Genomic DNA, 13,858 nt, shown 5'->3' with positions numbered 1-13,858 from the left:
CCAGTGGTGTGTGAATTCCCAAAAGTTTTTCCAGAAGATGTGAATGAATTACCACCGGAAAGAGAAGTGGAGTTTTCTATTGATTTAATTCCGGGAACTAGCCCAGTGTCAATGGCATCGTATCGTATGTCACCGTCTGAGTTGACTGAACTGAAGAAGCAGTTGGAAGAATTACTTGAGAAGAAGTTCATTCGTCCTAGCGTTTCTCTGTGGGGTGCACCTGTGTTGCTAGTGAAGAAGAAGGAGGGTTCAATGAGGTTGTGTGTGGATTACAGACAACTGAATAAGGCTACTATCAAGAATCGGTATCCCTTGCCGAGGATTGATGATTTGATGGATCAACTAGTTGGAGCATGTGTGTTTAGCAAAATTGATCTGAGGTCTGGGTATCACCAGATTCGTGTGAAAGACGATGATATTTAGAAGACCGCTTTCAGAACAAGGTATGGACATTATGAGTATTCGGTAATGCCGTTTGGAGTTACTAACGCACCTGGTGTATTTATGGAGTATATGAATAGGATATTTCATCCTTATCTCGATAAGTTCGTAGTGGTGTTTATAGATGATATCCTAATATATTCTAAGAGTGAGGAAGAACATGCAGGACATCTCAGAATTGTGTTGGAGTTGTTAAAAGAGAAGCAACTTTTTGCCAAATTATCGAAGTGTGAGTTTTGGTTAGAAGAGGTCAGTTTTCTTGGACATGTAATTTCTAAGAATGGTATTGCTGTCGATCCTACTAAGGTAGAGGCTGTATCTCAGTGGGAAGCGCCGAAGTCAGTGTCAGACATTCGTAGTTTTCTTGGTCTTGCAGGTTATTACAGGAAGTTCATTAAAGGATTTTCAAAGTTAGCATTGCCGTTAATTAAATTAACCAGAAAGGGTCAGGCTTTTATTTGGGATGTAAAATGCGAGGAAGGATTCCAAGAGCTGAAGAAAAGGTTGACTAGTGCTCCTATTTTGATTTTGCCGAATCCGACAGAATCATTTGTGGTTTATTGTGATGCTTCATTGATGGGTTTAGGTGGTGTACTGATGCAGAACCAATAAGTGGTCGCGTACGCGTCGAGACAACTCAAAGTGCATGAAAGGAATTATCCGACGCATGATTTGGAGTTGGCAGCGGTGGTTTTTGTCCTGAAGTTGTGGCGACATTATTTGTATGGGTCGAGATTTGAAGTGTTCAGTGATCATAAGAGTCTGAAATATCTCTTTGACCAGAAAGCACTGAATATGAGGCAGAGAAGGTGGTTGGAATTCCTTAAAGACTATGATTTTAGTTTGAATTACCATCCGGGTAAGGCAAACGTAGTTGCTGATGCTTTAAGTAGGAAGACTTTGCATATGTCTAAGTTAATGGTGAAGGAATTGGATTTGATTGAACAATTCAGAGACTTGAGTTTGGTATGTGAAGGTACTCCTACTAGTGTTAAGTTGGGAATGCTGAAGCTGACCAGTGGTATTCTTGAGGAGATCGGAGAGGGCCAGAAGGCTGATGTCGAATTAGTCGACAAGTTGACTTTGATCAACCAAGGCAAGAGTGGTGAATTCAGAGTTGACGAGAATGGTATACTGAGGTTTGGAGACAGAGTTTGCGTTCTTGATGTTGCTGAACTCCGAAGAAATATTTTAGAAGAAGGACACCGTAGTGGATTAAGTATTCATCCTGGTGCTACCAAGATGTATCATGATTTGAGAAAGCTATTTTGGTGGCCTGGAATGAAGAAAGAAATTGCTGAGTTTGTGTATTCGTGTTTGACTTGTCAGAAGTCAAAGGTTGAACATCAGAAGCCATCTGGATTTATGCAACCGATGTTTATTCCTGAGTGGAAATGGGATAGCATATCAATGGATTTTGTTTCGGGTTTGCCGAGAACTGTTAAGAATTGTGAAGCTATCTGGGTCGTGGTAGACAGATTGACAAAGTCTGCACATTTCATACCGGTAAGAATGGATTATCCGATGGAAAAGCTGGCTCAATTATATATTGAGAGGATAGTCAGTCTACATGGTATACCTTCGAGTATCGTGTCAGACAGAGATCCGAGATTTACGTCTAAGTTCTGGGAAGGTTTGCAGAAGGCTTTGGGTACTAAGCTGAGAATGAGTTCTGCTTATCATCCGCAGACGGATGGACAGACTGAGAGGACGATTCAGTCGTTAGAAGATTTGTTACGCACTTGTGTGTTAGAAAAAGGAGGTGCTTGGGATAGTTATCTGCCTTTGATTGAATTTACCTACAACAACAGTTTTCATTCGAGTATAGGTATGGCTCCGTTTGAGGCATTGTATGGTAGGAGATGTAGAACTCCATTGTGTTGGTACGAAGCTGGTGAGAGTGCTGTGATTGGACCAGAAATTGTACAACAGACTACGGAGAAGATTAAGATGATTCAAGAGAAGATGAAAGCTTCTCATAGTCGTCAAAAGAGTTATTATGATAAGAGGAGAAAGACACTTGAGTTTCAAGAGGGAGATCATGTGTTTATGAAGGTTACTCCTATGACGGGTATTGGTCGAGCTTTGAAGTCAAAGAAGTTGACTCCGCGTTTTATTGGACCATTCCAAATTTCGGAAAGAGTGGGAGAAGTGGCATATCGTATTGCGTTACCGCCAATGCTTGCCAACTTGCATAATGTATTTCATGTGTCTCAATTGAGGAAATACATTTCGGATCCGTCCCACGTGATCCAAGTGGATGATGTGCAGGTTAAAGACAACTTAACGGTTGAAACGTTACCTATGAGGATTGAAGATAGAAGACTGAAGCAATTGCGGGGCAAGGAAATAGCTTTAGTCAGAGTAGCTTGGGGAGGACCAGCTGATGGAAACGTCACCTGGGAGTTGGAAAGCCAGATGAAAGATTCCTATCCGGAACTATTTGCTTGAGGTATGTTTTCGAGGACGAAAACTCTTTTAGAGGGGGAGAGTTGTAACATCCCGAAAATTCTTATTTAATTAATTTAATCAAGTTTTAAATTAATTATGGGAAATTAACATTTTGTTGAATTAGGTGGAAAAATAATAAAATGTTAAGTTATTGGGCCATGCGGTGGAATTAGTAAAGTGGGGGGTATAATTGTGTAAGAGCCCATTTCTAATTTTAAGTTTTTCATAAAATAAAGGAAAACAAGAGGAGAAGGAAAAATTAGAACGTGAAAACCAGAAGCTGTGAGAAGAGGAGCTGAAGAACGTGAAGGAGAACCAAAGAGGAAGAAGAACCAATTCAAGAATTTGGCTAAGGTAAGGGGGGACTCGTCTAATTATCATCTATTATCGGGTTAGGGGTTGATAATACTGAATAGATGTGGAATTCGGTTCGATTGAGTCATATGATAGGGTTAGGGATTGAGTCAATTGTGTGATGTTTGATCTCTATGTTTGAATCTATGATGTTTGCGTTGTTATGGTCTCAATTGATGTGTAATTGGTGTATTTTGAGATGTATTTTGTGTGGTTTGTGCATTCTAATTCCCTAGGTTCGTACTGGTATGAATTGGGTGTGTTTGAAATGTGTAGAATGCTGTTTTCTGCAGGTTGGGGTTTCTGAAATCTCCGGTTGGCGCCGCGTACATAGGGTTGGCGCCGCGAACAGGTGGGCAGAGTGCCAGGAAGTTGTGATACGCTCAGGTCGCGCCGCGTACCTGTGTTCGCGCCGCGAAGGCGTAACTTTTCCTCGCTTCGCGCCGCGTGTGGATGTTTGCGCCGCGAACAGCTTGGCAGGGAGCCAAGGAATTCTTGGGACGCTCAGTTCGCGCCGCGAACTGATGATGGCGCCGCGTGCTGTTGGTTTTGAGATATTTTTGAAAAGTTCAAAGATGCATAACTTTTTAACTGTTGGTCCGTTTGATGTGCCGTTTCGAGCTAAACGAACCTTATAGGATAACCTATATGATGATGATTGAATGGTTTTAAAATGATGAAAATACATGTATGCTATTCTTATTGAATATGATGATTGGTGCAAATATGTGTATGTTTTGTATATGATGATGATGGAATTGTGATTGAATGATGTTAAATATATATGAACATACTTGAATGATGATGATGATGTTGATGATTGATGATGATGGTGGTATAAGTATGTTATATATGTTGCATTCATTCATGTTCATTGATGATACTGTATCCATAAGGGTGTGTTGGATCAGTGAAGGGCGTGATTCCCATTGTGTGGAATCTGTGCTGGCAGGGCCGTATCTTGGACGATGTTGGATCGGTCATGGGTTATTCCCATTTGATGATGTTGGTACCACATGCCTAGTGTCAGTTCATACATATGCATACTTTATAACATGATTGGATGTATTCCAGTGTTGTAAATGCTGATGATGTGTTGATTGTTGTTTGATTGTTTTGAATGTTTGTTTATGAAACAATTGGGTGAACGATACAACTGTGATGTGTTATTGCATTATAACCTTATAACATTTGTTAATTATGATGAGACTCACCCTTACATGTTGTCATTTTCAGATTGAGGATAGCGGCTGTTCGACTCGGTGAGGATTAGCTCATGAGTAAGGGTCTTAGTTAGCGTCAGGTGTCATGCTCTAATAGTTGTAACACTGGGGACGCGATTGTTTAGAGTTTATGATTATGACTCTAGTTATGTTTTTGATGTTTTGAAGGATAAGTTTTAAAGATGTTAAACTTAGTCCGTTTTTGATAAATTTCCGCTGTGTGAACATGAAACGTTTTAAATTATGATGATTACCTCAGTGAATGCATGACATGACTGACTGATGTTTATTTATTATGAATTGCAGGCATCGTAGTAGGAGTCGTCGTTCCGATCCTCCCACTCTGGACAACAAGGGTGCCAGCGGTCCACACTAGCGCTTTCCAGGTTACTCCTTCCCGCTCTTTTATTAGAATATTGGGGACTATGTCTGATTTAAGCGTGGGAGGAGATTTTATTGCTTTTCTTTATTATTGCTTTCTTTATTTTTTCAGTCTTTACCGCTTTTTAGTATTTTAGTTGTTTTCCTTGTTTTGTTTAGTTTCTAATAAATGCATGTGCTACGCGAGTCTTTTTGCGTTGTGTACCTTTATTTTCCCCACTCTCTAGCCTTACAAAAAAAAATTTGTGAAAGAACACAGTTTGTCTCAAAGATTTGGGCTATAAGACAGGTTCTAAATATGGTGTGTCTGTCTTGGGTACTCTTTTTGAAAAATCGATATCGTTTTAGCACCATAGCCTTGTAAATATTTAAAATTAAACTCCATTTCCCATTATGCTAGGATTTTAAGAATTGTACAAATAGGCCCTTAAGTAGTTTATCCTTGCAGTCGGCTCCGGCCTAAGCATGCTCTAAGTGTAGGATCGATGCATATAAGTGAATGATCTTTCTTTGCCTTAAAATATTAAAAAAGTGTATGATTGCGACCCTGAGCTAGGTGACTCTCACACGGTCACTTAGTTCAAATTGTTGTAAACATTCAGAAAAACAAAAAGAAAAGAAAATAATAAAATGCATATCTGTTGTAGTTGGTTCAGAGGTATCTGGTGCTGGACTCGGTAGGACAGATTACAGTCCGATCCCCCACAACTGCAATGGGGTAAATAAAAGGGGTTACACCAATTCTTGTACCAGATCCCCATTGTTTGAGATCAGAGTCACTAACCGGTCACTATACCATGAGTATGTATGGATAGCAGGCTTAATGTGATTGCACCAGAATGAAAAAGTACCTTACTAAAGGAAAAAGTCTTAGCATAGTGGGATAACAGGGGCGTATTTACATAAGTATGAGGTTTATGCCCGCGTTTTCGTGGAAAGTGTCATTATGATATCCTTAGTTCAAATAGTTAGTACCTGTCAGCACACCCTCACTCAAACTTAGAAGCCCTTTTATCTCTAAATCTTGTAAACGCTGCATTTCTCTTTCATTCACTTTTGAGAGTTGTTGCTTGAGGACAAGCAAAGGTTTAAGAATGGGAGAATTTGATCGCACTAAAACGCACCATATAATTGACTCGATTTGCACATGCTTTTCATTAGTTTTTAGGTTATTTTTGTGTTATGTCTGTTCTTGGCTCATTTGCAGGTAATGACCCCTTTATTCACTCTTCTGAAGAAAACAAGCGAAAAATCCAGAAAAATTGGGATTTTCAGTAGTTTTACACACATGGCGTCCAGCTCAGCGTCCGGTGAAGGGAGCGCGGTGATGTGTCCAGCTTCGACCAAGAGGATAACTGCCACGTCCCCACGATCTCCATGTTGACTTGCTTTGCGAGCGCGGTCTTTATATTTTCTTTCCCGCTCAGAAAGAGTTTAGGGGCATTCCTGTCTTTGCGCATCTTCAAGAACCTCTATAAATAGAAACTTCATTTCATTTTCGTTTTCATCCAAGCTTAGTTACTACTTAAGCCATATACCATCAGTTTTTGTAAAGTGACAGTCCCTTCACATCGATGAGCTATTGTGGTGTAGATTGAGTATGTAATCGGGTTTGGAGCACTTTGGTTGAATTTCATCATACCGCCATTTACATTTCCGCCATTTACTTTCCGTTGTACCAGATTTAAACACTCCGATTGGAGCAGGTTCTATTTAAAGGAAAGTGGAAGAGAACCTCTTTTGTTTTTATAGAGGTAAACTGTGTTAAGAGAGATTTATCATATTTAATCATTAAAATTGAAGTAAAGGGAGGTTAGTGTATGGTAAAAATTAAGCAGGGGAGATTAGTGTTAAGTTTTAAAATAGAGGGGGTGTGATTGACATTTCAACATAACTCAAGGGTGGTGAGTGCAATTTGCCCTAAAATTAAAAAATACATAAAATGAAATTTAAAGAATAATTATTTAAATTTTTATTTGAAATTTATGAAAAATTCCTTTATAAATTATTTCTAAAAGAAAATATGTAACACTACAAAATTATTTTTAAAAAGAAAAGACAAAACAAAGTGGCCCTAATGAAATAAGATAAAAAAAATAACTATAAGAAGGCAAAAAAAAAAAAAAAGAGATTTACTTAGATTTTTTTACATATACATGCTATATAAAGTCATTGAATGCATTATAATATTCGGCTCATCCTAACTTGTATTTTAATTATATTTACGGTATATTATATTTTTATTAAAATAAAATATTTTTTGAACATAATTAAATAAAAATTAATTTAAATTAATTTTTCGTAAAATTCAATTTTAAATATCCTATCTTTTTGCTACAACTTTTTAGATGATTTATTTAAAATATAAAATCTAAACAGTAATTTCTATGATTGTATGATTGGCTTACAAGATGTTATATCTATTACATCAGGTATAACATGTCAAGAAAGATATCTTATGCAGGATCATCCCACATCGTGACTGAGTTTTAAATTGGGCTTCTAGATTCTGTTTAAGTGGTTACAGATGTAGAATATTTGGAGAATATTATGCCATCTCAGATAACGCATAATCCAAGGATAAAAGATTTTATCTGATTGAAGAGATTTGATTGGTTTTTAAATTTGGAAAATATTTAGGAAACTAATGATTGAAGATCTATTTTCTTGGAGAATATTTTGCATATCTGTTGCAGTCTCTGTGCTGCGATTTAAGGTCCAAGTCCAGACCTGATGTGTGCTATATATAGCAAGCTACAAACCTGTTGAAAGCAGAGCTTACGAAATTAGGTTAGGGTTTGTCCTTCCATTGTGAGCCTCTCTATTATCATGGTGATATAGACAAGGACTGTTTTTATGGAGTTGTAAGTTCTGTCATACATTCATAAGCTGTTAAGTATTGAATGTACCTGTGTCGCTTAAGTATCATTGATACAGTTATCTAAGTGTGAATTGCTTGTGTTTCAAGCTATTGTTCTTGATCAAAGCTTTTAAGCAAGATCAAGTATTTGATGATTAAGAAATTCTTAATCGTGTATTGTTTGTAATTGGCAATTATGGTCAAGGGCCGTCAATATCGGTACATGTGTCGTTATTTGTGAGACATCACTGTGGTGATTGAAAGTGAGAAGGGTTCTCCTATCTAAGAAGTTCTTAAGTAGAAGTTGCATTGGGTATGGATTAAGTGAGAAGTCAGTAAACTTGAGTTATTTTACATGTGAACCAGAGGTTGTTTGCATAGTACTTTGAATTGATACTACTAATAGTGAATTTACTTCTTGGCTTGGTAGCCCCCAGATTAGGTATTATTGTACACTGAACTGGATTAACAATTCTGTATGCTCAATTACTTTCCTGCTTTGTTCGAACATTATGTTTTTCTTGTTCATGTGTTCTAATAAAAAAAATGTCTAAACACAGGATTCGACATCTTAATTATGAAGCACCAGAATTTCAATTGGTGTCAGAGCAAGTACCTTACTTTGTATCTGGGTGAGACTTAGGGAAGACACTTTCTGGTCCATCGGACGAGGAAGATGGATTTAATGATCAAATCCACAAAGAACAAGGAACAAAGTATAATGTATGACAAAGGAAAGCACGTGGAGGTCTATTTGCTATAAAGAGAGAATCTTCTCTGTGGTGTAGCATGAAGTGTCTGCAGTGACACATGTCCCAAACAAGATGTCTTTACATGTCTGAGAATAGTTGGGAAAATTTATTTTTCTCTACAACAGGTCTGTCAGTTCGTGTGTGCAGCAGGTGTGTAAACCATTATGATCCTTTCCCTGAGAAGGAAGATGGTCTGATGGCATCAGCTATGCTGGTAGGGTGATGAGCTGCTGCTAGTTTGTCTAGTTCTAAACCATTGCCTGGCTTGAAGTCATATCATTTATAAGGTACAAAAGACATTAAGGTGTACCAATTGTTGCTAAGAAAATTTGTGGTGTCAGAGTATCATCAAAGATGAAATTCTGGACTCAGACACGCGATGTCTTACAGGATGTCACGACATCATTATCTGAATGTTTTCAAACAAATGAACAAAGAGTAAACAGTAAACAACACAGGAAAATTGTTAACCCAGTTCGGTGCAAACACACCTACATCTGGGGGCTACCAAGCCAGGGAGGAAGTCCACTATAAGTAATATTAATTCAAGGTAATACAACTCAATATTACGCCTTTCACTTAATATCTACCCAATGCAACTTCAATCTAAACAGCTAGACTAGAGCTCCTACTCACTCCCCCTCAATCACAGCAGTGATGAAAAACTAACAGACGAAAAGCAAAAGAAGACACTCTTCAAAACACACCTTGATCTTGCTTAAAAGCTTTGATCAAGAACAATAGTACTCTTGCTTAAAAGCTTTGAGTACTTTTTACAACTCAAAACAAAAACGCCTAGACCAAGACAATCATCATGATGATTGTTTGGCTTACAAGAAATCTAGTACACAGACGAACAACACAACAAACTTCTGGACGGCAAACCCTAAAAAACATCCATCCAGAAGCTTCTTCATTTGATATATATAACCTTGCAGCAGCTGGGCCTTGGATCCAATATTAGTTTTAAACCTAATTTAAAACCATTTCCATAAATCAAAGATCCTATGAATAAACATCGCATAACGTTGTTCTGAAGTGAATCAATATCCAAAGTTTCCAAAAGAGGCGCGCAAAGTCTTAACAGATCAACCAACCATGCTGAGAACATAATAAAACACAGCAGCTTCGGATGTCATGACATCGGTCTTGACATCAGTAAAAACCTGCACAAGAAAAACTTCAAAACAATGCATGTCATGACACCGGTCTTGACATGATAAAGACACTATTTGTTTTACCAAAAAATACAGCCAATCAAAAACATCTACAAACTCCCCCTTTGGCGAATTTTTTGGCTAAAACAATAATAGATGATACCATCAGAGATCAGAGTACACACAACAGCCAATAGACACAAGGATCCAAAAAAAATAAATTCTGTTAGACAACAACCTCTTGCTTGATTAATCATAGTACATCCAAGGAATCAAACAGAATAACAGCAACCACAACCAATTCACAGCAACCACACCAACACCAACAACCAAATCATCATCATCTATCACTTCTCCCCCTTTCTAGCCACAAAAGAAGCCAAACAACAGGTGAAGATTTACACTTCAGAATCATTCTCCGTACTCATCTCCACATCATTGGAGTTACTAGTCCGGGCATCAGCATCCTCACCCTCCTCAGTCATCACTACCAGTAGTATGATCATCACCACCATCAGTAGAGTATACTTGACAGTCAAGAGAGAAATAGTGCTGGTCTCATATCCAATTAATTGCTATAATCCTTCACAAAGACAAATGCCTAGTTTGCTTCTTAGATTTTCAAATTGATTTGCATCCAAGGCTTTTGTGAAAATATCAGCTAGTTAAAGGTTTGTAGCAACATGTTCCAAGACAATTGTTTTATTTTCAACAAGATCTCTAATGTAATGATGTCTAATATCAATGTGCTTGGTCCTGCTATGCTGAATAGGATTCTTTGAAATGTTAATGGCACTTAAATTGTCACAATATAATGTCATGACATCTTGTGTGACATTGTATTCTGATAACATCTGTTTCATCCAAACAAGCTGAGAGCAACTACTTCCTGCTGCAATGTATTCTGCCTCTGCAGTGGACAGAGACACACAGTTTTGTTTCTTGCTGAACCATGAAATAAGATTATTACCCAAGAAGAAACATCCTCCTGAAGTACTTTTTCTGTCATCAGCACTTCCTGCCTAGTCTGCATCACAATATCCCGTGAGAATGGGTTCACACCCATGAGAGTAGAGCATTCCATATTCACAAGTACCATTCACATATTTCAGGATCCTCTTGACTTGATTGATATGGCTGGTTTTGGGTTCTGCTTGATACCTGGCACATACCCCAACAGCAAAGGCAATATCAGGTCTACTGGCTGTAAGATACAGCAGACTTCCTATCATGCTTCTGTATAGACTTTGATCAACACTGGTTCCCTTTTCATCTTTGGTCAGCTTCAAATGGGTAGGTGTTGGTGTCCTTTTGTGAGAAGCATTTTCCATTCCAAACTTTTTGACAATGTTTCTAGCATACTTGCTCTGAGAGAGAAAGATTGAGTCTTCCATCTGTTTGACTTGCAGCCCAAGAAAATAGGTTAATTCTCCAACTAGACTCATTTCAAATTCAGATTGCATCTGATCAACAAAATGTCTAGTCATCTTGTCTGACATCCCGCCAAATACAATATCATCCACATAGATTTGAGCTATCAGAATCTTCCCTCCTTCATCTTTAACAAAAAGAGTTTTATCTATCCCTCCTTTCCTGTATCCATTGCTCGTAAGAAACTCAGTTAGTCTCTCATACCAAGCTCTAGGGGCTTGTTTCAAACCATAAAGAGCTTTTCTTAATTTGTATACATGATCAGGGTGGTTTGGATCTGCAAAACCTTTAGGTTGTTCTACATAGACTTCCTCATTCAAATATCCATTCAAGAAAGCACTCTTCACATCCATCTGGTATAGTTTGAATTTCAGAATACAAGCAATCCCTAACAATAGCCTAATTGACTCAAGTCTGGCAACAGGGGCAAAGGTTTCATCAAAGTCAATTCCTTCAACTTGGGTGTATCCTTGAGCAACTAGCCTTGATTTGTTTCTGATAACAGTTCCCAGTTCATCTGACTTGTTCTTGTAAACCCATTTAGTTCCAATGACATTAGTACCTTTAGGTCTTGGTACCAGCTCCCATACTTCATTTCTTTCAAACTGGCCTAGTTCTTCCTGCATGGCATTAATCCAGAACTCATCTGTTAATGCCTCCTTGACATTTTTAGGTTCAATCTTTGATACAAAACAAGAGTTTGAGACAACTTCTCTTGACCTTGTAATAACTCCACTGTTGAGATCTCCTATAATAAGTTCTTTAGGATGATCTTTCTGAAGTCTTATAGAAGGACTCTTGTTAGGGGGTTCAGTCTCAGCTTCTGTGATAGTGGGACTGCAATCATCTTCTCTTGTATACCCTTCTGCTGTAAGATCCCAGAATGTTCCGACATCTTCTGTGACATCTGCTTGATTGTGAACATCATCAACCACAACATTTATGGATTCCATTATTGTTTTGGTTCTTGAGTTGAATACTCTATAGGCTCTACTGTTTGTAGAGTAGCCCAGAAAGATTCCTTCATCACTCTTGGGATCCATCTTCCTCCTGTGATCTCTATCAGCAAGAATGTAACACTTACTACCAAACACATGGAAGTATTTGACAGTGGGTTTTCTTCCCTTCCAGATCTCATATAGGGTGGTAGAGGTTCCTTTTCTTAAGGTAACTCTATTATGGACATAACAAGCAGTATTCATGGCTTCAGCCCAGAAGTAGATAGGAAGATTCTTAGCATGGATCATAGCTCTTGCTGATTCTTGAATAGTTCTATTCTTTCGTTCAACAACCCCATTTTGCTGTGGAGTAATAGGGGAAGAGAATTCATGATGTATTCCTTCAGAGGAGCAGAATTCAGCAAACTTTTGATTCTCAAATTCCTTTCCATGATCACTTCTGATTCTCACAACACCATTTTCTTTTTCTCTTTGAATTCTTTGACATAGGTCCTTGAAAACATCAAACACATCTGACTTTTCTTTGATGAAGTTTACCCAAGTGTACCTGGAGTAGTCATCCACAACCACATAAGCATATTTCTTTCCTCCAAGACTTTCTATTTGCATTGGTCCCATCAAGTCCATATGTAGAAGTTCAAGAACTCTGGAAGTAGTCAGATGTGTAACCTTTGGATGTGACATTCTGGTTTGTTTTCCTACCTGACATTCACCACATATTTTTCCTTCATCAATTTGTAGCTTAGGAATTCCTCTTACAGCTTCCAGAGAAATAATTCGTTTCATACCTCTTAGATGAAGGTGACCAAGTTTTTGGTGCCACAGCTTTGCTTCTTCTTCTTTAGAACAAACAGTAGAGTAGCTGGATTCATGAGACACCCACAAGTAGCAGTTATCTTTGGATCTGACACCCCTCATTACTACTTCCTTTTCTTCATTGGTAACCACACACTCAGCTTTAGTGAAGTTGACTTGGTATCCTTGGTCACATAGTTGACTGATGCTTATGAGGTTAGCTGTCAGGCCCTTGACCAACAAAACACCTTCTAAACTTGGCACTCCTGAACAGTCTAATTTCCCAACTCCTTTGATTTCTCCTTTAGCTCCATCACCAAAGGTTACATAACTAGTAGAATGACTTTTGATATCAACAAGCAGATTCTTGAGTCCAGTCATGTGTCTGGAACATCCACTATCAAAATACCAGTCTTCTTTGGCTGAAACTCTAAGAGATGTATGGGCTAATAAGGCCATATTCTTAGGTTTCCATTGTTGCTTCTGGATGGGCATGATCTGCTTAGGTTTGTAAGAAGGAGCTTGATCTGGATATCCATGTAGTCTGAAGCAAAAAGGCTTAATGTGCCCAAATCTTCCACAGTAATGACATCTCCATCTTTGAAACTTTCTCTTCATTTCACCTTTCTCGTGATGTTGAGTCACATGTTTTGACATCGGCTTCAACATCTCAGCTTCAGGTTTAGTTCTGCTACTATCTTGGACATATTTCTTTGCACCAACAAAACCTATACCAGACATATCTCTTGAACTTTTTCCAACCTGCAAGATCTCCTCCAACATATCCGTGCCACTGTTCAACATTTTTACTGATTTTGACATCTGATCAAGTTTGGATTGTAACAGGATGGTTTCACCATTCAGTTCAGATATAGTTTCATTAAGCTCTTTGTTATCAGCCTCCAACTGAGCTATGTATTTCTTCTGCTTTTCACCTTGTTGACACACTTCTGCACATTTGATACACAGCTTTCTGTAGGAACCTGCCAGTTCTTCAAAGGTTAGCTCGTCTTTCCTAGAATCTTCTTCAGAATTGCAAATTCCAGTAAGGGCT

Source organism: Vicia villosa, linkage group LG7, assembly GCF_029867415.1.
Source record: "Vicia villosa cultivar HV-30 ecotype Madison, WI linkage group LG7, Vvil1.0, whole genome shotgun sequence".
NCBI lineage: Eukaryota > Viridiplantae > Streptophyta > Magnoliopsida > Fabales > Fabaceae > Vicia > Vicia villosa.
The sequence above is the reverse complement of the archived record's forward strand: the minus strand, read 5'-3'. Positions refer to the sequence as shown.